This window comes from Lissotriton vulgaris, chromosome 3_1 (genome assembly GCF_964263255.1).
Source record: "Lissotriton vulgaris chromosome 3_1, aLisVul1.2, whole genome shotgun sequence".
In the NCBI taxonomy this organism is placed as follows: Eukaryota; Metazoa; Chordata; class Amphibia; order Caudata; family Salamandridae; genus Lissotriton; species Lissotriton vulgaris.
This window is the reverse complement of record NC_141689.1, coordinates 1,863,924,363-1,863,949,248: the sequence shown is the minus strand read 5'-3', so window position 1 is coordinate 1,863,949,248 and position 24,886 is coordinate 1,863,924,363. Positions and strand designations below refer to the sequence as shown.

The following is a 24,886-nucleotide window of genomic DNA, read 5'->3' as shown; positions in this document are numbered from 1 at the left end:
GGGTTGGTTCCGTGCAGTGTTGGATAAGATCGTTTGCCGAGAAGAAGGTGGCCAGTGAGTTCGCAGAGGAGTCTTGCGGTGCGCCCCAGTGGAGATTGAAGTCACCCACGATGGTCTGATTGTCACTTTGAGAGTATTGGTCGCTGATGAAGTCTTTGAGATCTTCTATAAACGAAGAGCTACTACTACGAGGCGGGCGGTAAATGATATGGAATCTGAGCGGTGAACGGTGTTGCAATTGAAGTTCAAGAGAAAGGCATTCAAAGGTGTGGGAGGAGCTGCTAGGAGACGCCTTAAGTTGGAGGGCGTTTCTGAAGATGACTGCAACACCTCCCCCCGTGTTTTCAGTTCTGTCATTCCTAAATATGGAATAACCTGTGGGTACTAGGAGATCAAATATAGAGTGAGAGGTATCTTTGAACCAGGTCTCTGTGAGGAAGAGCATGTCAAGTTTGTGAAGGGAGATGGTGTCGGATATTTCAAGCACTTGGGCTCTGAAGGGTGATCGGGATATTATACATTTGCGGGGGTGCTCGGGAGGGTTTAGGTGGACGCTTTGTTCTGACAGAGGTGATGGTCGGAATAGTGTAGACAGTGGGGTTGCTAGGGTATGCCTGTTGAAGAAGGGTGGCGTTCAGGGGCTTGTGTAAGTTAACGACGTTTGCAGACGAAAGGTTGAGCTTGGCTGTATTGGGGTGAGGGGGCGAGGTGTATCTCTGTGGAAGTTGGGAGGGAGTAGAGGTGCATGGAGGGGTGGAGATCTTAGAGCATAAAAGTGAAATGGCAGCTGTAAGCTGAGATATGGAGGTGATCAGAGAGCCAAGCGTATTTTCCAGTGAGAAAGGGGCAGAGCGCGGAAGGTTGGGTGGCTCGATTGAAATAAGGGGGGGTGGAATTGGTGGTGGACGGCAGGGAGAAGTGGGGGGACAGGAGGTGTGTTGGGGGGTGGGGTTCACAGGTGGGGAAAGGTGGGGGTTGGGAGCGGGAGTAAGTGAATTGGGGGTTAAGGGAGAGTTGTCATTGTTGGTGTTGCAAGAGGGAGAGGAAATAAGGACAAATTTAGGGGGAGAAAGGTGCGGAACACGTCGGTAGGGAAGTAGGAGGGGGGAGGCCTGTGTGGCGTCATGGGAGTGTAGGAGGTTTGGGAGGAACAGAGGTGCATTGGTTGCGGAGGTCCTGTCAGTTAGGAGAGGTAGCACTGAGGGCACGGTCATCTGGCAGAGTGAGGGGGGTTGAGAGAAAGGGAAGTTGAGGAGGGGAAGTGGTTCTGCTGGGCCTGAGTGAGGGAGAAGGAAGGTGTTCCTAGGAGTGGCAAGGGGGTAGTGCGGCAGTACTGGAGGAGTAGGAGGGAGGAGAGAGATGCAGTGGGAATGTGGCAGAAACGGGGTGAATGAAGAGGGGATGAAGGGGTGGAGAGGAGGGATGGAGAGAGGGCTAAGGGGAGCATAGGGAAAGTTAATTGGGAGAGAGTGTTGGAGGAGAGGTGGACTTGAAAGGAGAGAATGCTACCCGGATGAGGAGCTGGTTGTAGCAGCCACAGCGTGGGCATAGCCCTTTTCAGAGGGCAACGCCCTAAGAGAGAGCTTGACCACGAGTGTGACAGGAAAGCACTTTCCTGAAAACAAAAGCGCAGCAGCCCCTATGGAAGACATGGAGAGAGAGAAAAAATGTCACATTGAGGAGGAGACAACCTAAGAGAAAAGGTGGGTAGCATAGTGTGGAGAGAGGAGTCCGTCAGTACACTGAGGCGAGAGGAGGGAACCAGCATTCCTTGGAAGCAAAACAGCACCAGCATACAAGAGAAGAGGTACCTTGGTAAGCAAAGTATGGACAACACCCTGCAGACAAATTGTTACCAATACTTTAAAATATAGATATGGCCATTGGAAAAGATATGCTGGAGGCCATAAGTCTAAAGTTTTATGGGTGAATGGATTAAGGGAAGATAGTTCTAACACTGTGAAAAACATGCCTCCAAGTGGATACTGTGTTACAGGGATTCTCACAAACTACTGAAGTAGGTAAGGGTTTTGGTATTGGTTTCCCCATTAAATAAACCCCTGGAGTAGAAGATGTGCTCTGTGACAGACATTGTTAGACCTTCCTAATGAGTTTTGCCAACAGTAAATTTATAGGTATTACCGTGAGAAAGATTATGCTTGTTATGGTAGGTCTGAGATGGTTTTGGTGATGAACTAAAGATAAAGGTTTCAAGACGAATATTTTTTTCTTAATGAGCCAATGTCCAATGCTGTAGTTTCTATCTGTTTATTATGAAATATTACAACTTGCGCAATATGCTGGATTCTAATTACACTGTGTTAAAGCCTGTACACAGGTTTTGTGTTACATGGAATCTCTGAATTACTGCAATATACACGATATTGGTGTTGGTTACTTCCTTACACAAACCCTTGAAGATCTGCACAGGATAAATCCTTTCAAGACCATTTTAGGAGGACATAGCAGGTGTTGTTTTCCGACAGGCCCATGCCATTATTTGGCAGTTTGCGAAGGGTAAGTGGATAAATGCAAAAATGACTCAGTGGTAAATGAATGGATACATTCTCAGCCCTCATTGCTTGGTATGTTAAATCCACCCATCCCTTAGTGTGTTAACCCACCCCCAGCCCCTTTGAAGTTCAGGTTTCGTTGCGCCCCTGTATTGGTATAACACGCTGGTGCTACTCTGAGAATGGGACAGAGCTGTTGCTAAGGTTTCGGTGCAAGAGGTACTTTATTGCATTTGATCTGCTCAAACCATACTGGGACACAATGCACAAGGCCTCTCACAATATGTTACCTGACACAATTCCGAGACTGCACACATATATTTAATTGGGCACAGCGAACACACATACATATCACCTCTTCCTGATAGACAGGCAAATGTCCTTAGTACTCTGCACAGAGAAACAGGTTGTCACATCTCTATGTGAAAAGGAATGAATACCAGATATTAGAAAATGGCTAAGCAGATTATGGATTTTACTAGCTATGTGAAAAAAATTATACGGGCATGATTCAGATTGGGCTCTATATTTAAAATACCTCTCAATGGTCCTGTGCTCTCAATATTTCAGAATACTAAGACTAACAAGCTGTGGTAGAACAAAAGAAGGTCTGGAGGGGGTAGGTTAGGTTAGGAACCTCTCAGATTGGGGATTTAGCAAATGACACGTAGCCTGGGTGGGTAGTAATTGAATTGCTGGTCTCCACTATGGGTGCATGGAGAGGGATGAGAAAGGGGTACGGTACTCATCATGGGCCCACACCCCGATGCCTGGAACGACACCTGGTGGCCCCCCGCCCTCGGTAGCCCACCCACCCCCAGGGGCCACGCATGCAACCTTGCAAGCATCCTAGACTCTGAGCTCAAAATGGACCGCCAGATCAACTCTGTCATATCCTTCTGCTTCCACATCCTCCGCCTCCTACGTAATACTTTCAAATGGATCCCCACTGAGAACAGAAAAAACGTCACCCACGCGCTCGTCACCAGCAGACTAGACTATGGCAACGCACTATACGCAGGAATAAACAAAAACCTCACCCGCAAGCTATAAAACATCCAGAACGCCGCCGCAAGACTGGTCCCCAACCTACCACGACACTGCCACATCTCCCAAACACCTGCGCACACTCCACTGGCTCCCAATCGAGGCTAGAATCACCTTCAAGATCCTCACCCACGCACACAAAGCACTCCACAACACCGGACCAGCATACCTCAACAGCCGAATCAACTTCCACGCACTCCAAAGATCCCTACGATCAGCCCAGCTCTCCTACGCCGTGGTTCCCCGCACCAGAAAGACCAGATCAGGAGACCGCTCCTTCTCCTTCCTCGTGGCCAGAGCTTGGAACGCCCTACCGCTCCACCTCAGGCAGACAACATCACTCCCCATCTTCACTCAAAACCTCAAAACTGGCTCTTCGACAGACCCCCGCCCCCTTGATGGACTGGACCCTGCACTTCCCAATCTCTCCAGCGCCTTTAGACCCTTACAGGTGAGTAGTCGCGCTTAACAAACCAGTGATTGATTGATTGATACTGCTGGGTTGATTCCTGTTTAGTAGTTATTGCCATGTAGAGTTCTGGTTGTAGGCAAGAATATGTTTATTTCTTTTTGAAAATAAAAGCACATTTTAACCATAAAATAAAAGTATTGTTTAAGACCAATTTGTCGACATTTAGCAAAAACATCCTCCTTATTCTCAGATATGATGATTATAGTAAGAATGTGAGCGTATATCGTGAAACAGCTCTCCCATTATGGATATTTTTGCAAATTGAAACATCCTCGAATACTTTGAAAAACGCTGTTGAAACACCTGACTCAGTGTCTTGGACTACCTTACTCAATCAAATTAATTGTAGCAGGCTTTAAATAACAAGCTGACACATTACATCTAACAATGTTAAAATGAGTCTTTCCGAGAGCACCAAAAGAAACACGACTTATCACCTGGCCAAACGTTGTCCGAACTCTTTGATTGTTTAACAAGGGTCTGAGGTAATATCTTCTTAACTCGTAATACAAAATGGACGCAAGAGGTAAAAGTGTCACAGGCATCCACATAAGCCATTTTTGGACTGAACAGCGCTGACTGCTCCTTGTTTGAACTGGTTTAAAACGTAATGTGTGCTTTCAGCACTTGATCACTTATAATGCAAAATTAGATAAGTCAGAAATGTCTCAAATGGTTACAGCACAGGTCCATGGCCATAGAGGTAGCGTTGCTATGACCACACTTGGTACGGAGAAGTTGAAAAGAAACCAGACAGCCCTCACTCAGCCCGCTCTCAAAGGCTTAGTCCTAGTATGATATTGCTGGAACTCAGACAAACCCTTCCAGATCTTGACGATACAACACTGCACCATAAAGCCAGCACTGGTCAGATTTATAGAGAACAATGATTCTGTTGCACCATTATAATAATCTCTTCTTAATACTTGAATTCCTTGTCTTTAACAGGCCTGCTTCCACCTATATACTTTTACAGGGGACTCGAATATTCAAACAGAAGATTCTGTCCCTCAATATCTTGGGGTCCTTCTAGCATCGATTTCTTTTCTGCATTCATCAAGCATAGTTTAGGATGCTCACTTTTCTTGAGAATCGATGAGGAGAAATCAACCACTAACCTTTCAGAAAGGCCTGCACCTGTTTTTTCTCAATCTGCCTAACTGCACACGTACATTTTCGTTCTTCTGCGCCATTTGAACTTAAAGGCTGTAGATGGGCTGCACTATTTTTAATGTGGCTTCCTAGATGTTTTTCCTTAAAGTTATATCATTTAGAGTGATCTCCCATCATTTACATCATTGCTCTGCCTGGACCTGCAGGAAACGTGCTACTTCAAAAGGACCGGGTATTTATGTATGCCACACAAAACTTCAAATATTGGCCAAGTAATTTTTCAAATTTCTAGAATTTGTTAATCCTGGGTCACATAGTTAAAAAAAAAAGGTGGCAATGTCCTTAGGGATCAAAGCCACCTTTGAACTTTCAGGTGACACATACCTCTACTCCATCTTCCCCAACTATGTCCCATTTCTGGTGGCATTTTCCACTGCTAAGTATTGAGATAAGCTTGAGTATGCCTGGTACAAACAAACTTTTCTGGACCGTTCGTGACTTTGCTTCACTATATCCTACCCAGAGCTTTTATTTAACCTCTGTAATGAGCTCACTTGGTTGTATGCCCGTTTCTTGAGGTTGCACGTGGACATCTACCGGGACTAATGTAAGAATGAGTACAGAATCTTTACCAAGTTCCAAGGCGACTTGCAATGTTTTAATGAGTTGCCTTGTGATTGATGCTGGAGAGAGAGAGAGATAAGTGTGGGCCAGGAATAAAAATTAACTCGAAAGGAGTAGACTGTACAATGCTTCTGCATGTCTCAATAAGCATATCCCTCAAGGTCTCAAATCCTCTTCACACCACAATTCCACTCCCTGAGTACAAGCTTAAACTGCCCTCTATTACAATCCACACTTACTTCTTCTGCCAGGCTGTATTATTTTAATGTTGACACACTCCCTCAAAGATGGACCACAGGTGTGGGCCGTGGAACATTTGTGGCAAATTGTTCACCCTTCTTTGTTCCCCTCTCTATCAGCACTACTAGGCGCCTACTGAGATCTGCATTGCCTTCCTCTGCGATTACAAGACAGTGGAAAACTGGAAGGGTAATATTTGCAGCAAGCCTCACAAGCCATCATTGGCACACTCTTATGAGGAAGCGTAAGAGTGTGCAAGCCCAAGGTTGCGGGCTGATTTTGCTATGTTTCACAAGGGTGTGAGCAGTAACAAAAGCACCCTTTTTTAAATGTTCTTGGTAGGCAGCAGAGTAGATAATCTTTTTAGACCATTTTTGATCCATAAACCATGCCTTAATGTTGTAGGTCAAAATAGAAAACTACAGAATAGGTTAGTTGCCTCAAATTGTATAATGTCCCCACAATAAATTCCAACAATCAGACAAATGTGCTGTTTTGCTAGATCAATCTTTAGAGGTCCATTACAAGATTAAAGTTTATTTATTTAGGATATGGAACTCTGAAGAGATCCACATAAAATACACGCAGTCTTACAATTAACCAAATGAAGTGCAATTTCTCTGAACATTCAGATTTCTAAAGATTCGTTAAAATACAATACAGCATTAAAACTAGAGTCCTACAAGCACAATAAAATCAACACAATTTTAAAAAACATGTTAACTATGCCTATAGGCTACAGAGCATTTATTTATTTATTTATTTGCGGGTTTGTATAGCGCTTGATTCAACTCCCGGAGGAGTATCTCTGCGCTTTGGCAGCCACAACGGTAAGATGTATAGAAGTTTAGCTAGATTGGATGATTAGAGTTGGAACAGATGGGTTTTAAGTTGTTTCCTAAATTGTAGGTGTTCTGAGCATTGTCTGAGGGCTCTAGGGAGACTGTTCCAAAGAGAGGGTCCAGCCACAGACAGTGCCTTACCACCGTGTCTAGCCTTCTTAGTTCGAGGGACACATAGCAAATCCTGGTCAATGGACCTGAGGGAGCTTGTAGGAACGTAGGGGATGAATTTGTTTTTTAGGTATTCTGGCCCTGAACCATTAAGGCATTTATGAATAATGCAGCAAGTTTTGAATTTGGTTCTCTGTTTTATGGGTAACCAATGAAGTTTTGCCAATAAAGGTTTGGAAGGGGTTCGGGTAGGGGCGTTAAGGACTAATCGAGCTGCTGGAGTTTTGCTAGAACTCCTTCATTAGCGGTCAGAAACAGGCCATTGCAGTAGTCTATGCGACTTAAAACAAGAGCCTGCACCAGAGTTTTTCTGACTCTGAGTCGGGAAGCAGAGGGAATACTTTCCGTAAGAGCCCAATTACGTGGAAGCATGAACCCACAATGTAGTTGCTATGCTGCTTTAATGAGAGTTCCTGATCTAGTCTGACTCCTACATTTTTTACAACCTGCTTTGGCTCCGGGACTGGACCAAGATCTTGTGGCCACCAGTCCGGAGTCCATAGCAGTTTTGCTTCTCCAAACAACATGACTTCGGTCTTACCGACATTGCATTGAAGATAGTTGGTGGACATCCAATGCGCCACAGCCTTCATACCCTGGGAAAAGGAGTTCTTGACCTCGGGGTGAGATGTTTGAAAGGGAAGAGGAGCTGGGTATCGTCGGCGTAGGACACCGGAATTAAGCCATATGTTCTCATGATGCTGGCCAGGGGTGCCACATAGATATTAAAGAGGGTGGGGTTCAAACAAGAGCCCTGTGGCACCCCTTTTGAGATCTCAGTCTCTTCTGAACGATAGGCCCCCAAGGTCACACGTTGGGTCCGGTTAGATAGAAAACTCCTAAGCCAGGCTAGAGCCTTGTTATTCAAGCCAATATTGGTCAGCCGAGTTGTCAGGATGCTGTGAGACACGGTGTCAAACTCCGCAGACAGGTCCAATAGTACCAGGATCACGGAGAAGCCCTTGTCCTGATACATATGTAGATCGTCTGCGACTGACATCAAGGTGGTTTCGGTACTGTGCTTGGGCCGGAAACCCGATTGAGAATAGTCCATTCCACCTGCCAACTCCACCTAGTTAGATAGATGTCGATTGACATACTTCTCAACAAGTTTGCCCAAGAACGGGAGAAGGGATATAGGCCTTAGATAGTTGAATTCTGTCCATGGGATAGCTGAGTTTTTCCTGATAGGCCTGACCGAGGCCCTTTTCCATTCCATGGGGACTTCTCCGTTGTTAAGGGAGAGATTCACAAGTTTTTGAATCCCAGGGCCTAGAACATTGGCCAGCATAGGCATTAATCTTGCCGGAATTATGTCAGTTGGGCATCCACTTTTAATCGGGGAAATTTGTGATGTAACCTCCTCTAAAGAAATAGGTGGAAACCTGTCAAGGAGGTGGGTGGAGAAAGTTTCTGCAACTGTCTCTACCATTGACCTAGGAGATGATTTTTCTCCATCAAAGGATTGAGTAGAGTTGATCATTTTTTCATAAATTCCGTCTATTTTTTGAGTAAAAAATAGCGAAATGTCGTTGCAGAGTAGCTGCGATGCTAGCTCCGGACTTTCACAAGCCATAGGTTTCACGAAAGATTGCAGTATTTGATAAAGCACTCTAGGAGAGTTTCCCGCAGTCATAAGCTGGGATGCAATGTAATTCTTTCGTGCAACACGAATGGCTTTGTGGTATGAGAGAGAATGCCAGTAACCTTTTTTGTCCTCGGCCAATTTAGATATTCTCCATTTCTTTTCGAGTTTTCTAGCTGCTTGTTTTAATGATCTATGATGCTCTGAATACCAGACTTCTTGTTTTTGAGCTGGGCGAGTTTTGAAATGTTTTAGGGGAGCAATGATATCTACTGCTGTGGCAATTGCCCCTCCGAAATTATCCATAGCAGTCTCAATGTTCACAGTAGGGGTCATACAGCAGCGAGCTAGGATTTTTGCTCGGTAAACGTCTAAAAGATAAGAGCAATGTCTTCTGTCAGTCGCCCTATAAATCGAACCCAATCCTTTGGCCTGAGACTGTGCTTTACTCATGTTATTCTCGTTACGGGCCTAATCGCGGAGGTTACCACACATTATCTTTCCTAGAAAAAAATAGGACTATCATTTCTAACTTTTGTAAACCCAGGAACTAAGAGAAATTAGTGTATTTGGGTTTCCTTTTACCATGAAAACACATTATTTTACTTTTAGAGATGTTGATTGTTGGACAGGCCACATAAAGGGCCCGCTCCCCCTCTGCCCGACCAGGCCCGAGCCCGGTCCCTCAAGTGTCACACACCACCACTTCACGCTTTCCGTCCCCTCCGGGACCCCTGCCTCTGAACATATCGACCTCGTGGGCCTGATCCACTACTGGCCCGCACGCCCAACCTGGGCGCCATCTTGGACACTACACCACGAGGCCGCGTGGCCTCCGATCGACCCTAACCCTGGGCCTGGCCAGGCCTCCGACATCCCGGCACCACCATCCACCCAGGAGGTGAGCGGACTACTTGGCAGGTCAATGGGAGAAAGAGGTGTCGATGGCTCTCCCCCGCCAGGTAGCGCTCGCCCCCAACCTCCCCGGGCGCTGGCTCCACCCCCCTGCTGGGTGTCTGAACTCCCTCATCCCGGACCTCCCGACCTCCAAGTGCGAGGGTCCGGACATCAAAGGGCATCAGCCCTATAACTGGGGCAGCTCCAGAGCAGGAAGGGAGTTGTATCCTGGAGTCGAGAGACGCAGAGAAGAACTCATCCTTGACGGACTACTGGCGCTGCCGTAGCCCTGCCTTGCGAACTATCGTCCTGCCTGCTGGCGCTGCCGCAACCTTCGTAACCTTCATCGTCGTCGGGACCTGCTGGCGTGGCCGCGGACCGTTTGTAACTACCATCTTCATCGGGACCTGCTGGCTCCGCCGCGGACCGTCGCTTCCTTCATCCATCTCGGGACCTGCTGGCTCCGCCGCGGCCCGACCATCTAGAACGCCGAGCTCGAGGATTGAGAGCTATTTCATCTATTGGTAACAAGACTGTCCCGCTACCCTTTTCCCAATCCAGAGACCAGAATCGAGGGGACCCCTGAGTCCAGACCTCCTTGTATCATTCTACCGTACTTGAAGAATTGCCTATAAAGTATCGTTGAACCTTAACCTTGTGTGGCGTACGTCTGTGGGGGGGAAGTTACTTGTCTGTACGATCGCTGGAGGCGGCTCTCCCCGGAGACCTCTCCCCTTATCCTCGGCCGACCCTCCCGGTCCGTCTAACATTGGTGGCCAGCGGCGGGATCCGAATCACCGCATAATCGTACAGAGAGTAGCTCACCCCACGACGAAATCACGATGACAACCAAAGAAAGCGGATCCACCGAGAAATTTCAGATGGAGAAATTGGAAGAATACAGCCATCGTGAATTAAAACAATTCTGCATCGAACTAGGTATCGCTACCACCGGTCTAAGTACCAAAGATGATTTCAAGCATGCCCTGGAGTCCTGGGCAGAAACCGGGGCCGTCAGACCCCCGGACCAAAATACCGCAGCAGTAGAAAAAGACACCACGGCCCCCGAGGAGCGAAGAACGGGTCTCTCGCAAAACGAGATCCAGGAACGAGAAAGAACACGACTACATGAACTAGAAATGGCCCGGCTCAAAATGGATGGTGAACTTAAGTTGGCCGAACAAAAACTGAGCTTAGAACATATGCGTCTCCGAGAAGAAAGAGAGGAAAAACAGAGACAAAGGGAGCTTGAGGAAAAAAGACTGGCATATGAACACGAGCGCAAATTAGCTGAGATAGACTTACGCAAACAGAACAAAGAATTAGGGGTGCCCGAGCAACCCCGCACCCCAGGGACAACCGATAAGAAGGTACACATCCCCAAGGATGTCGTACGAGAACACTTCCGAGAGGACGACATCCAGCAATGGTTCAAGGCCTACGAAATCGCTATGACCGCTCACCGGATCGATCGAAGCGACTGGGGAGCCGGTCTATGGGGGAGATTCCTCAATGAGGGCCGCGATGCCCTGCTACAGCTCCCGGACCATCTGATGACCTCCTATGACCACATGAAAGCTGCCCTCCTCACCCGCTATGGGCTCACACCCGAGATGTACCGTCAGAGGTTCCGAGACTGCACCCGCATCCCGGGTACAACTTGGGTGGACTACGTGAACTATTTTAGCCGAGCCTTCGAAGGCTGGATCAAAGGAAGCAATGTCACAACTTACGAACAACTCTTCAATCTCATGGTGTGGGAGCATCTATCAAACAATTGCTTCATTGAGCTCCGGCAGCACCTCCTCGACAGCAAATTGACTGATCCACGGCAGCTCGCAGCCGAGGCTGACCGGTGGGAAATCACTAGAGTGGGCCGAAAGGGATCCTATGAACAGAACCGGAACAACCACGGTCAGCACCGTCCCCGAGGAGGAGGAGGGGGCCAAGGACGAGGAAGAGACAACGCTCCGGCCGCCCCCGCTACCAGCACCACCCCCCCGGCCAACCGGGGCAGCACCCCGGCACGACCGGGATACAGAGCCAATGTCACGTGTCACCGATGCCAACGAGTCGGCCATTATGCAAACGACCCAAATTGCCCACAGTACCAGAGCCCAAGACCCCGCCAGGTGGCTGCTGCTGCCCTGGGGGAAGAACAGATCTCCGAAGAGCAGGAAGAATATGAGCAAGAGCATCAAGAATGGGAGCCAGCCGCCATGGCTCTAGCATGCTTAGGGGGGAAAGACATGGTCCCGCGGGTCCCCCTACCCGCTAACACCCGGAAGTACAGCCAATGGGTGAGCATCAATGGACGCCAGGCCGAAGCCCTCCGTGACACCGGGGCCAGTGTAACAGCCGTCCGCTGTCACCTGGTGACCCCAGAACAGTTCCTACCAAACATTCTCTGCCCTGTCCGTTCAGCCGATAACTCGGAGAGTCTGTGCCGGATGGCCTGCGTCCCTTTCGAATGGGGAGGGGTCTCTGGCATGTTGAAGGTGACGGTCCGAGATGATGCCCCCGTAGACTGCCTCCTGGGAAATGACCTTGAAAGCTCTCCGTGGGCAGCCGTAGAACGAAGAGAACACCTAGGGATGTTAGGCATCCCGGACTGGGCGTGCGTCACCACCCGGTCCATGGCCGCCCGTGCCAATCCCCGACCCGAGGAACCCGAATGGCCGGCGCCTCCTCCCCAGGTCGCTCCAGTCGAAGACACCGACCGTGCCGTCCCCCCAGAACCAGCTCAACCTCCGGACCTCGCTGGCCTCGACCAGTGGCATCAAGAGGGGGGGCCCACACAGGAGCAGTTTCGCCAAGAGCAGAAGACCTGTCCCTCCCTCGAGGGACTCCGCCAACAAGCCCTCGCCCAGAGCGCAGGGGATACCTCCGGAACACATTGGATCTATTGGGACAATGATCTGCTATACAGTGAACAAAGGATCGCGGAGTTGGGGGCCAGCCGAGTGCTAGTGGTGCCCCTCCGTTTTAGAGACTTCTTGCTAAATCTGGCCCACGATGTCCCCCTGGCTGGACACCTGGGTCAGGATAAAACTTACAGCCGCCTAGTGACCCACTTCTTCTGGCCTAAAATGAGGAATGATGTACTCCAGCATTGCCGATCTTGCCCCACGTGCCAAGCCAGTGGAAAGAGCGGCCGCAAACTAAAAGCCCCCCTGCAACCCTTTCCAGTGGTCACCACCCCGTTCGAGAGGGTCGGGATAGACATTGTGGGGCCCCTGGACCCCCGTACAGCACAAGGACATCGGTTCATCCTGGTACTGGTGGACCACGCCACCCGCTACCCCGAGGCTGTTCCCCTGCGAACTGTGACCGCCCCGGTAGTCGGCCGGGCCCTGATGGGGATCTTCTCCCGTGTGGGCTTCCCCCGAGAAGTCGTCAGCGACAGAGGCACGAACTTTATTTCCAAATATATGAAGTCCCTCTGGCAACAGTGTGGGGTCACCTACCGATTCACGACCCCCTATCACCCTCAAGGAAACGGACTCGTGGAGCGGTTCAACCGCACGCTCAAAGGGATGATTGGGGGGTTGGAAGAGCCCCTCCGTCGCCAGTGGGATGTGCTGCTGCCGTGCCTCCTCTTCGCATATCGAGAGGTCCCCCAGAAGTCCCTCGGCTTCAGCCCGTTTGAACTATTGTATGGACACCCCGTACGGGGGCCGCTCAGCCTAGTCAAGGAAGGCTGGGAAATGCCCCCTCTAAAAAACCCTCCAGATGTCTTCAGATACCTCCTAACCCTCCGCAACCAGACCCGACGGTTCAGAGAGCTGGCAAAAGCAAACTTGGAGGCCAGTCAAGAGGACATGAAAAAGTGGTATGACCAAAATGCCTCCTCCATCGAATTCGAACCCGGCCAACAAGTATGGGTGATGTCCCCCACCGAACCCTGCGCCCTGCAAGACAAGTGGACGGGGCCCTTCAAAGTAGTCGAGCGCAAGGGCCCTGTCACCTATCTCATCGACATGGAATCTTCACGGAACCCCCTCCGGGTCCTCCACGCTAACAGGCTGAAACCCCATTTCGTGCGTTCAGAACTCAGCCTCCTGATGGCCACAGACAATGGAGCCGAAGAAGACTCCGAACCCCTCCCTGACCTCCTACGGACTCGGGAGAAAGACGGCTCCGTGGACGGGGTCCGACTCTCGGAGGCCCTCACCCTGGGACAACGCCAAGAATGTCGAGACCTTCTGTTGCAGTTCGCCAGCCTGTTTTCCCTCACCCCAGGTGTCACCTCCTGGTGTGTGCACGACGTGGACACGGGGGACAGCCCCCCTATCCGCCACCGGGCCTACCGCGTACCAGATCGGGTACGGGCCTGCATCCAGGAAGAAGTAACCAAAATGCTCACGCTCGGGGTCATTGAGCCCTCAGACAGCCCCTGGGCCAGCCCAGTAGTACTGGTCCCCAAAGCGGCCGCCCCCGGCACCACACCGGAACTCCGGTTCTGCGTCGACTACCGGGGCTTGAATGCGGTCACCAGAACAGACGCACACCCCATCCCCCGAGCAGACGAACTAATCGACCGCATGGGAGCTGCCCGCTACCTCAGCATTTTCGACCTGACGGCGGGCTACTGGCAGATCGGCCTCACACCCCGGGCCCAAGAACGATCTGCATTTTCCACTCCTGACGGCCATTATCATTTCAAGGTCATGCCCTTCGGCATGAAGAATGCCCCAGCAACGTTTCAGCGACTCGTTAATCAGGTCTTGGCCGGGCTCGAAGGATTCAGCGCCGCCTACCTAGACGACATCGCTGTATACAGCCACCACTGGTCCGACCACCTCCACCACCTCCGAGCGGTGCTACAGGCCCTTCAGCGAGCTGGCCTCACGATCAAGGCCAGCAAATGCCAGATTGGGCAGGGGTCCGTAACCTACCTCGGACACCAGGTGGGAAGCGGCCTGGTGGCCCCTCTGCAGCTCAAGATCGCCGCCATCCAGTCCTGGCAGCCCCCCATCACCCAGACCGAGGTACGCGCCTTTGTGGGACTCACGGGCTATTACCGACGGTTCGTGAAGGACTATGGTACCATAGTGGGGCCCCTCACAGAACTCACGTCCAAAAATCAACCAAAGAAGGTCAACTGGACCCCAGATTGTCAAACAGCCTTCGAACAACTGAAGGCCGCCATGTGCTCCGCCCCTGTGCTCCAGGCCCCCGACTACAGCCGGGAATTCGTCGTCCAGACGGATGCCTCCGACCATGGCATTGGGGCGGTCCTGTCTCAATTGAACCCCGAAGGCCTTGATCAGCCAGTGGCCTTCATCAGCAGGCGACTCCTACCTCGAGAACAACGCTGGAGCACCATCGAGAGGGAGGCCTTCGCCGTGGTATGGGCCCTCAAAAAGCTCCGGCCCTATCTCTTTGGCACACACTTCCGGGTACAGACCGATCATCAACCCCTGCAGTGGCTGATGCAGATGCGGGGGGAGAACCCAAAACTACTACGTTGGTCCATCTCCCTGCAAGGGATGGACTTCACTGTAGAACATCGGCCTGGGCCAGATCACGCCAACGCGGATGGCCTGTCCCGCTTTTTCCGCCTCGACGAGGAGAGTCCCCAAGAGGATGGGTGACTCTCCCCGCCTTCAGCTGGGGGGGACGCATGTTGGACAGGCCACATAAAGGGCCCGCTCCCCCTCTGCCCGACCAGGCCCGAGCCCGGTCCCTCAAGTGTCACACACCACCACTTCACGCTTTCCGTCCCCTCCGGGACCCCTGCCTCTGAACATATCGACCTCGTGGGCCTGATCCACTACTGGCCCGCACGCCCAACCTGGGCGCCATCTTGGACACTACACCACGAGGCCGCGTGGCCTCCGATCGACCCTGGGCCTGGCCAGGCCTCCGACATCCCGGCACCACCATCCACCCAGGAGGTGAGCGGACTACTTGGCAGGTCAATGGGAGAAAGAGGTGTCGATGGCTCTCCCCCGCCAGGTAGCGCTCGCCCCCAACCTCCCCGGGCGCTGGCTCCACCCCCCTGCTGGGTGTCTGAACTCCCTCATCCCGGACCTCCCGACCTCCAAGTGCGAGGGTCCGGACATCAAAGGGCATCAGCCCTATAACTGGGGCAGCTCCAGAGCAGGAAGGGAGTTGTATCCTGGAGTCGAGAGACGCAGAGAAGAACTCATCCTTGACGGACTACTGGCGCTGCCGTAGCCCTGCCTTGCGAACTATCGTCCTGCCTGCTGGCGCTGCCGCAACCTTCGTAACCTTCATCGTCGTCGGGACCTGCTGGCGTGGCCGCGGACCGTTTGTAACTACCATCTTCATCGGGACCTGCTGGCTCCGCCGCGGACCGTCGCTTCCTTCATCCATCTCGGGACCTGCTGGCTCCGCCGCGGCCCGACCATCTAGAACGCCGAGCTCGAGGATTGAGAGCTATTTCATCTATTGGTAACAAGACTGTCCCGCTACCCTTTTCCCAATCCAGAGACCAGAATCGAGGGGACCCCTGAGTCCAGACCTCCTTGTATCATTCTACCGTACTTGAAGAATTGCCTATAAAGTATCGTTGAACCTTAACCTTGTGTGGCGTACGTCTGTGGGGGGGGAAGTTACTTGTCTGTACGATCGCTGGAGGCGGCTCTCCCCGGAGACCTCTCCCCTTATCCTCGGCCGACCCTCCCGGTCCGTCTAACATTGATCTTTAAAGGATGTGCATCAGCAAATTGTTGCAATGCCTTTAAGCGTCTATTTAGACCTTTGGGACTAAGGTTCAAGATTATTATGTCGTCCACATACAGTAAACAGGCTATTGTTCTACCACCAACTGTCGAGGATATACCCTTACTCTGTATAAGTGGGCGGGGAGGTCCGAGATGTAAGGAGAAGAGTAACGGGGCTAAGAGGCACTTTGTTTTAGACTATATTGGGTTGCGATTTCCTTAGAAAGGCCCCGGTCACCGGTCGCCGGATCACAGGTGGAAGTAGAGCGTGGCTGAACACAGCTACTCAGTTGGGCAGTCGCACCAAGAATCCTGGCCCGACCCTCTGAGTCAACGTGATGTCTGACAAGTCCATTACATAAGAGTTCAATTTTTTTTTTTTAAAGATGGTTTATCTTCTACACAGTATTGTAGTACTATTATTTCTATGTTTATATTTTGGATAGATTCAGTGATCATTAACAAACAACACTGCATATACATTACAACAAAGCTGCAAATGTCATTTGACAGATCAATAACCTGCAGTCAGAAATGCTTGATGGGCTCAACTTTCTCCAATATTTATCTTACCTTTTGATTGGTTTTTGAAACTGACGTTAACCATGAAATTCTGGTTTTATTGAACAAATATCTTCAATATACTTATGTAGCTAGGCTTTAAGATAGCCTTCTTCCATTGGTCACTTGCTGTGTCATTCACATTTTTCTTCCGCCCACTACAGCAGAGGGCTAGCCCACTGCACTGTGAGTGATGGCATTCTGCTTCTTCATAAGGAGCATATTCACACACAAAATTGTTTCCCCTTAGTTCCAGGGACTACTACAGCAATGTTTAGCCAATGTTTTCTTTTTATATAGTCAACAACTGCTCCCCAAAATCTACGTTTTACAAAAAACATGACAAAACAAGTATGGTTAAAACCAATGCCCAACCTACGAACTGCCTTTGCTAATACTTGGTGGTCATAATTGTATGCAAGTCAGATTCATATCCCTAACTCTATTTATTGTGGATAAGAAACCCCTTCATTATATCACCTAAGCAGACATGGCAGACAATGGCTGGCCTAGCAGAAAACAAAACGAACAAGCATTTGCAATGCAATGGTCTCGGCATCATTAAAGGTAGAGCTATTGGCATTGCTCATGACATTTTTTTTCTTTAAATCAAAAATAAATGGGCATTGTCATTAACATTGCCAATACACAGCACTCTGCACTCAACAGCACACAATGCTCTGCACACTCACTACTCTGCACACTCACCACTCTGCACACGCACACTCACCACTCTGCACACGCACACTCACCACTCTGCACACGCACACTCACCACTCTGCACACGCACACTCACCACTCTGCACACGCACACTCACCACTCTGCACACGCACACTCACCACTCTGCACACGCACACTCACCACTCTGCACACGCACACTCACCACTCTGCACACGCACACTCACCACTCTGCACACGCACACTCACCACTCTGCACACGCACACTCACCACTCTGCACACTCACCACTCTGCACACGCACACTCACCACTCTGCACACGCACACTCACCACTCTGCGCACTCACCACTCTGCGCACTCACCACTCTGCGCACTCACCACTCTGCGCACTCACCACTCTGCGCACTCACCACTCTGCGCACTCACCACTCTGCGCACTCACCACTCTGCGCACTCACCACTCTGCGCACTCACCACTCTGCGCACTCACCACTCTGCGCACTCACCACTCTGCGCACTCACCACTCTGCGCACTCACCACTCTGCGCACTCACCACTCTGCGCACTCACCACTCTGCACTCACCACTCTGCACTCACCACTCTGCACTCACCACTCTGCACTCACCACTCTGCACTCACCACTCTGCACTCACCACTCTGCACTCACCACTCTGCACTCACCACTCTGCACACTCACCACTCTGCACACTCACCACTCTGCACACTCACCACTCTGCACACTCACCACTCTGCACACTCACCACTCTGCACACTCACCACTCTGCACACTCACCACTCTGCACACTCACCACTCTGCACACTCACCACTCTGCGCACTCACCACTCTGGGCACTCACCACTCTGCCCTCACCACTCTGCCCTCACCACTCTGCCCTCACCACTCTGCACTCACCACTCTGCCCTCACCACTCTGCCCTCACCACTCTGCCCTCTGCACTCTGCACTCACCACTCTGCACTCACCACTCTGCACTCACCACTCTGCCCTCACCACTCTGCCCTCACCACTCTGCACTCACCACTCTGCACTCACCACTCTGCACTCACCACTCTGCACTCACCACTCTGCCCTCACCACTCTGCCCTCACCACTCTGCCCTCACCACTCTGCCCTCACCACTCTGCCCTCACCACTCTGCCCTCACCACTCTGCCCTCACCACTCTGCCCTCACCACTCTGCACTCACCACTCTGCACTCACCACTCTGCACTCACCACTCTGCACTCACCACTCTGCCCTCTGCACTCACCACTCTGCACTCACCACTCTGCACTCACCACTCTGCACTCACCACTCTGCACTCACCACTCTGCACTCACCACTCTGCACTCACCACTCTGCACTCACCACTCTGCACTCACCACTCTGCACTCACCACTCTGCACTCTGCACTCACCACTCTGCACTCACCACTCTGCACTCACCACTCTGCACTCACCACTCTGCACTCACCACTCTGCACTCACCACTCTGCACTCACCACTCTGCACTCACCACTCTGCACTCACCACTCTGCTGTGGGACCAGGGGACGGATCTATGATGTTACAACGCGTTATTTTACAACGCATGCTGTAACATCGCAACTTTTACAACGCAGGTTCCATTACAACGGATGTCATTACAACGCAGGATATTACATAGCAGATGGTATTACAACGCATACCATTACATCGTAAGTATAGGTAAGTTTAATTTATTTTAAAAAATGAAATTAAGTTAATTTTATTAATTTTATTTTACTAATATAATTAAAATAATTTAAAAATGTAATTAATATAATTTATTTAAATAAGTTTAATTTAATTTTAAATAGGAATTAATGTAATTTAATTAAATTAATATAATTTTATTAATTTAATTTAATAAATTTAATAATAGTAATTAATTAAATATAATTAATTTAATTTAATAAATATAATTGTATTAATCTTAAAATTGTAATTAATTTTATTAAATAAATTTAATTAATTTTAATTTAATTAATTATTTTAAATTAATTAAAGTCGTACTTTAAAAAAAGAAATCCTAAAAATACCCCTGAACCCCAAAACCCAAACCCTGCCCTAAAACCTAAAAACACCCCTGTACCCCAAAACCCAAACCCTGCCCTAAAACCTAAAAACACCCCTGTACCCCAAAACCCAAACCCTGCCCTGAAACCTAAAAACACCCCTGTACCCCAAAACCCAAACCCTGAAACCTAAAAACACCCCTGTACCCCAAAACCCAAACCCTGCCCTAAAACCTAAAAACACCCCTGTACCCCAAAACCCAAACCCTGCCCTAAAACCTAAAAACACCCCTGTACCCAAAAACCCAAACCCTGCCCTAAAACCTAAAAACACCCCTGTACCCCAAAACCCAAACCCTGCCCTAAAACCTAAAAACACCCCTGTACCCCAAAACCCAAACCCTGCCCTAAAACCTAAAAACACCCCTGTACCCCAAAACCCAAACCCTGCCCTAAAACCTAAAAACACCCCTGTACCCCAAAACCCAAACCCTGCCCTAAAACCACCCCTGTACCCCAAAACCCAAACCCTGCCCTAAAACCTAAAAACACCCCTGTACCCCAAAACCCAAACCCTGCCCTGAAACCTAAAAATACCCAAACACCCCAAAACATATACCTCAGTACCCCAAAACATATACTCCTATACTCATACTTATTTTAAAAATTACTTAAATTAATATACTTAATTTATAACATTAAAAAACAGAAATAAATATATTTATTAATAATTAATATTAATTAAATTAATTAAATAAAATTAAAAAAAAATTAAATACTTACCAATTCTTACGATGTAATGGTATGCGTTGTAATACCATCTGCTATGTAATATCCTGCGTTGTAATGACATCCGTTGTAATGGAACCTACGTTGTAAAAGCTGCGTTGTAACATCATTACGACGTAAAAGTTGCATTGTAACAGTAACGCACCCCAGGGGACTGGATCAGCGATGAGCTGCAGAGCAACATAGGCGGTTCACGTTGGGGGCGCAATGTCCGGGCAGCAACAGTTTATTGGCCGAGGTTGTGCGAGCCTAGAATCCTGCTGTCTTCATACGGTCCGGCCGGGGGTATCAGAGTTGGATTTTCCTTTCATTGCTACTCTGAAAATGTGACTGGTCTGGCCTGGTATGACCTACCTTAAACTCCTTATCCCTGTCCACATGGAAATACGCATCAAAAGTAGAACCTCTAAGTGGGAAATATGCAGTCTCTTAGTATCGCGGCCGCCCCGGAAGTCAGGCACGGTCGCCTGTGACGGGGGCGGGGCCACGTTCAGAGCGGAAGAGGAGGCAGGCGGAGTCGTTGCGTCTCGCGGCCCGGGGCTCCTGTGAGCGGTGTAGAGCCCCGGGGCCGCGCCAGCAGGAGGTTGGGCGCCGCGTGCTGAGGTAAGGTAAGGTAAGGTAAGTTCCAAAAGGCTGGGGCGTGATTGGTGCACGTGTGTGTGTGTATGCTCGTGTGTGTGTGTGTGTGTGTATGTATGTGTGCGACGGTGACGGCGGGGGAGGGGGGCCTCGGTGCACTTGTGTGTGTGCGCGCGTGTGTGTATGTGTCATGGGGGGTGTCTCTGTATGTATGTATGTGAGTGCGTGCATGGGTGCTTGTGTGTGTGTATGCGCATGCGTGTGTGGTGTTGCTGCTTCCCAGGAGACAGCAGCAGAGCGCGTTCGCGAGCGCGTGGCCAGCGGAAATCCCCTCCTTGAAGAGGGAATGCGCGTGGCCGAGGCTGTCTCCTGGGAAGCACAGTCCCTGACAAAAGATCTCGGCGGAGACGCGCTTCCGCGCGTCTTTAGCCGAGACCTAAAACACCCTGCCAATTTGCGCTACTCTACAATAGACACTTTGACAGTGTCTGACATATTTTGGGCCCTTCCAGCTGGCATATCTATGCTGATGCTCTGTTCCGCAGTTGCAGGGATTCTGCTCAGGAACATAACTATGCTTGGGACCGTAGAACATCGGCATGTAGGGACTGAGTCACCATACTACCTCAGTATCTATGAGCCCGAGTCTGCTATAGTGCCTCACTGCCTTTCTAACCTTTCCAGAGAAAGAAGTGAGTGGCACTCCAGAACACAACACTCTCGATCCTCTCAGAGATCGCAGTAACAGGACTAACCCTTTTGATATCACACTCGTACTTGTCCACAATAGGATAAACAAGATACATGAAGGAAGTTTCGAATATGTATTTACGCGATCGTGCTCTAAGATGCAGTATTTGACCCACAATTAAAAAACAAATGGATAGAAAAAATCTCCCTAGAAAGGCTATCAAACCATATACCATAAAAAGCCCGGTTATGTTATAAAACAGATAAGCCTATGCCCCCCTTCCAACTTAAGCTAAATGATTACATCTCAAAGATCGAACTACACCTCAGCTGACGTAGTAGCCTTGCCTCAGGACCTTCGCTCAGTGTGTTTTTTAGAACTCTCATCCTTAGTTATATGACAAGACGTCTGCTCACAAACAGCAGCTGCTTTCTCATGTTATGTCTAGGCGTTAGTGTCCACCCAGAGAGAATAACGAGGGGAACTGTTGTTTGACCTGGTCTATGGTGTTCAGACTAAATCCCAGGAAAAGAATGAAACACAAAAACATATGCAGGTTCTGTTTGAAAATACAACGTGGCACAAAGGCAAGCGTGTTTATGTTGTAACGCGAGCAAAAGAAATGTAGCTTATAATATGAACAACTAGGCTAATATAGGCAAAACGGCAATGGGCCATGCAATAAACACACAATACCACAAGTGTGAAAGAAAATTTATGAGATGCCAGGAATCTGTACTAAGCACTAGTGGAAACTAGAACAGAAGCAACTGTAATCTATGAACCACATTCTTGCAAATGCTCACAAGTATACTTGTTGATACATTGTGGTAGGTAGTATAAGTGAGCTTTAGTATCTGCCATGTCGGTACACAGTCCGAATAAAAAAAAAACACTGCTTGCTTGGGGGTGTAAGAGAAATCAAGGAGCACTAGGGTCTCTATGATGCCACTAGCCAATGCCCATTTACAGATTTAATATATGAAGTTCCTAAATGGCCCATGATACCGCCACTGGCCCGTGGCAATTAAAGATTTAATATATGGCATGTCTAGTCACATAGCTAAAGTGCCGATCTGTGATTTGAGTTTTTACTGATGTGGACCGTTGATGTGAACATTTGTCAAGAACATAGACCTGTAAACATTGTATGTTGACCAAGGGCACATTATTCATTTTCTTTAATTGGAGCAGAAATTCTGTATTAGTGCCATGTAGAGAATGCCAGGGGCACTGACTTCACAGAGACATTTTTAACGAAAGGCGAAGCTTCTTATGTAGTTCGGGAAAACCATCGGAAACAAGTTGTTTATTAACAAAAAAGGTTCCACAAAGAAAAAAGTAACTTACACAATAGCGTCTTCATTGGAACTAGATGGCAGTGAAAGGAATAGTGAACAGAGAAAGACTTAAAAGACTTAATAGTTCAAAGCATGGAATCACTTTAAATCCCAATTTGCCATGCTTCTCATATAAAAGTGAAAGAAAATATTCAGTCACAAACTGAGAATTTAACACATTTGTTTCCTTGCTAGAAAAGTGAAATAAGATTTGCCTGTACTGCGAAATGGCCATCAGTACTAGGCAGTATTAGAAACAAAACATAATAATGCTATTGTGTCCTTCTAAATACCTGCACTTCATAAAAACCTTAACCCTTTTGCCTTCAGCCTCGTCTAGCCTTTCAACTCCTGAAACAAGCCCTTCTCTGAACCATGTTTAGCTATTTCCCTTCAACTTGCAACTTATGCTCATCTACAGATCAAGTGATGAATGTACAGTAGAAAAGTGAGACATGTATTCTTTCAAACAGGTCTACAACTCTACAAAAGAATATCGCAGTTATGAAAAAAGTTACTCACTGCACGAGCACTACAAATAGACTTACCTGAGCACACTCATTTTGTGCTCTTCCTTAAAGAAAACCACTACTGAAGTGTGAGCCAGGGGCAAGTTCTCGCAGACTATGCCAGACTAGATTTTAGGGATTCTATCCCCCAGCTAGTGTATATTAAAAGAAAAGTTGCAGAACTTGGCGTTGTTAATTTATTTCACTCCCCAAATTAAATCTATAACTCAAGGGCTATGGTAAAAACTCTTTTTAATAACCATAGAACATACATTAGAACCACCAAGATTCAGGCTATGGATACAATTTCCTGTTGTACAGAGATCACCACTACTGAAGGGACAGAACCTTACTTATTATGGATCCCTAATCCCGAACATAGGTTTTATTTAACCCATTTTACATGGTGCATAGTTCATTTCCTGGCAACTTTTCCTCAACAGGACACCTGGTTCTCTACCTTGCCCAACTGCCCTTCTGATAACTCTACTCAGCAATCCCTTATTCATTTTATGTTTAGGTCTCGTCCTATTAATCGCGCAAGCGAAAATAGGACATTGAGGGCAAAACAAGCTCTGAAACCACCAGGCCGATTACATCGAGTGCATGTGCTCGTGAACGCGCTTACCATTTGCTCTCGAGCCGCCTGCCTCCGAGAGCTTCACTTCAAAGGGATCCACTCCCCCGCCCCCGCCCCCTGCTTCACACTTTTCAAGGCCGCAAGGCCATGTCTCGCATTTGTTCTCCCCCCCTACAACATTGTCTTTATCTACTCCCCATATGCTTTCCCTAACCTCGCTCGCTTCCCCCCAGGCTCTTTTATCTACTTGTTCCTATTGCTGTCACAACCTGTTTTTCTGCAACATTCAGCATGTGATTTGCGCTTTCACTTTCCAAACAGCCAGTCACTTCCGTCACATGTTTTTTTAACTAACTCGTTTTATCTTTCTCCCACTCCTTCCAAGATGTTGTTTATTTATTTAATTTTAGTTTAAAAAGTGCAAGGTCCGCTAATAATTACAGATGTTGAGCCCACGCCAAGGCTCGAACGCTGGTCCCCAGCTCCAGAGTCGGCAGCTCTGACCTCTGATCCACAGTTCTCACTTCATGCTTGTTCTTTTTAACTTCAGTTGGGAGCACTTCACTTCCCATGCTCCCTAACAGAGCAACACTGTCCCGCCCTTACTACATAGTGCCTTTGTAATGATGAGTGTGGGGGAGTCTCATGCTCCTTACAGTTGAATGAGGCATGCCTTTCGCCTGCCAATGCCTTGTTATGCTCCTCCCCGCACTTTTCTTATTTGTTTATTTTAACTACGGCGGTGCTAACACTGCAGCAGAGCACATGCATACACTACTTAAAAGACACATTATAAATAGATTGTGGAGGTGCTAAGTGGAGTCGCCCACTCAACAGATATGCTCTGGGCAGTTGAATTGTTGTAAGTTTACAGCAGCTGAAACGTATCCTGACCTCACAAACAGGCAGTTTCAGGACTTCCACTA

General features: G+C 48.9%; 1 protein-coding gene across 1 annotated transcript in view; it reads right to left on the bottom strand.

Annotated features, from left to right (window-relative positions):
* The window catches only part of LOC147728555 (uncharacterized), a 703,293-nt gene that overhangs the window by 251,614 nt on the left and 426,793 nt on the right, over positions 1–24,886 (bottom strand). The window lies entirely within an intron of this gene.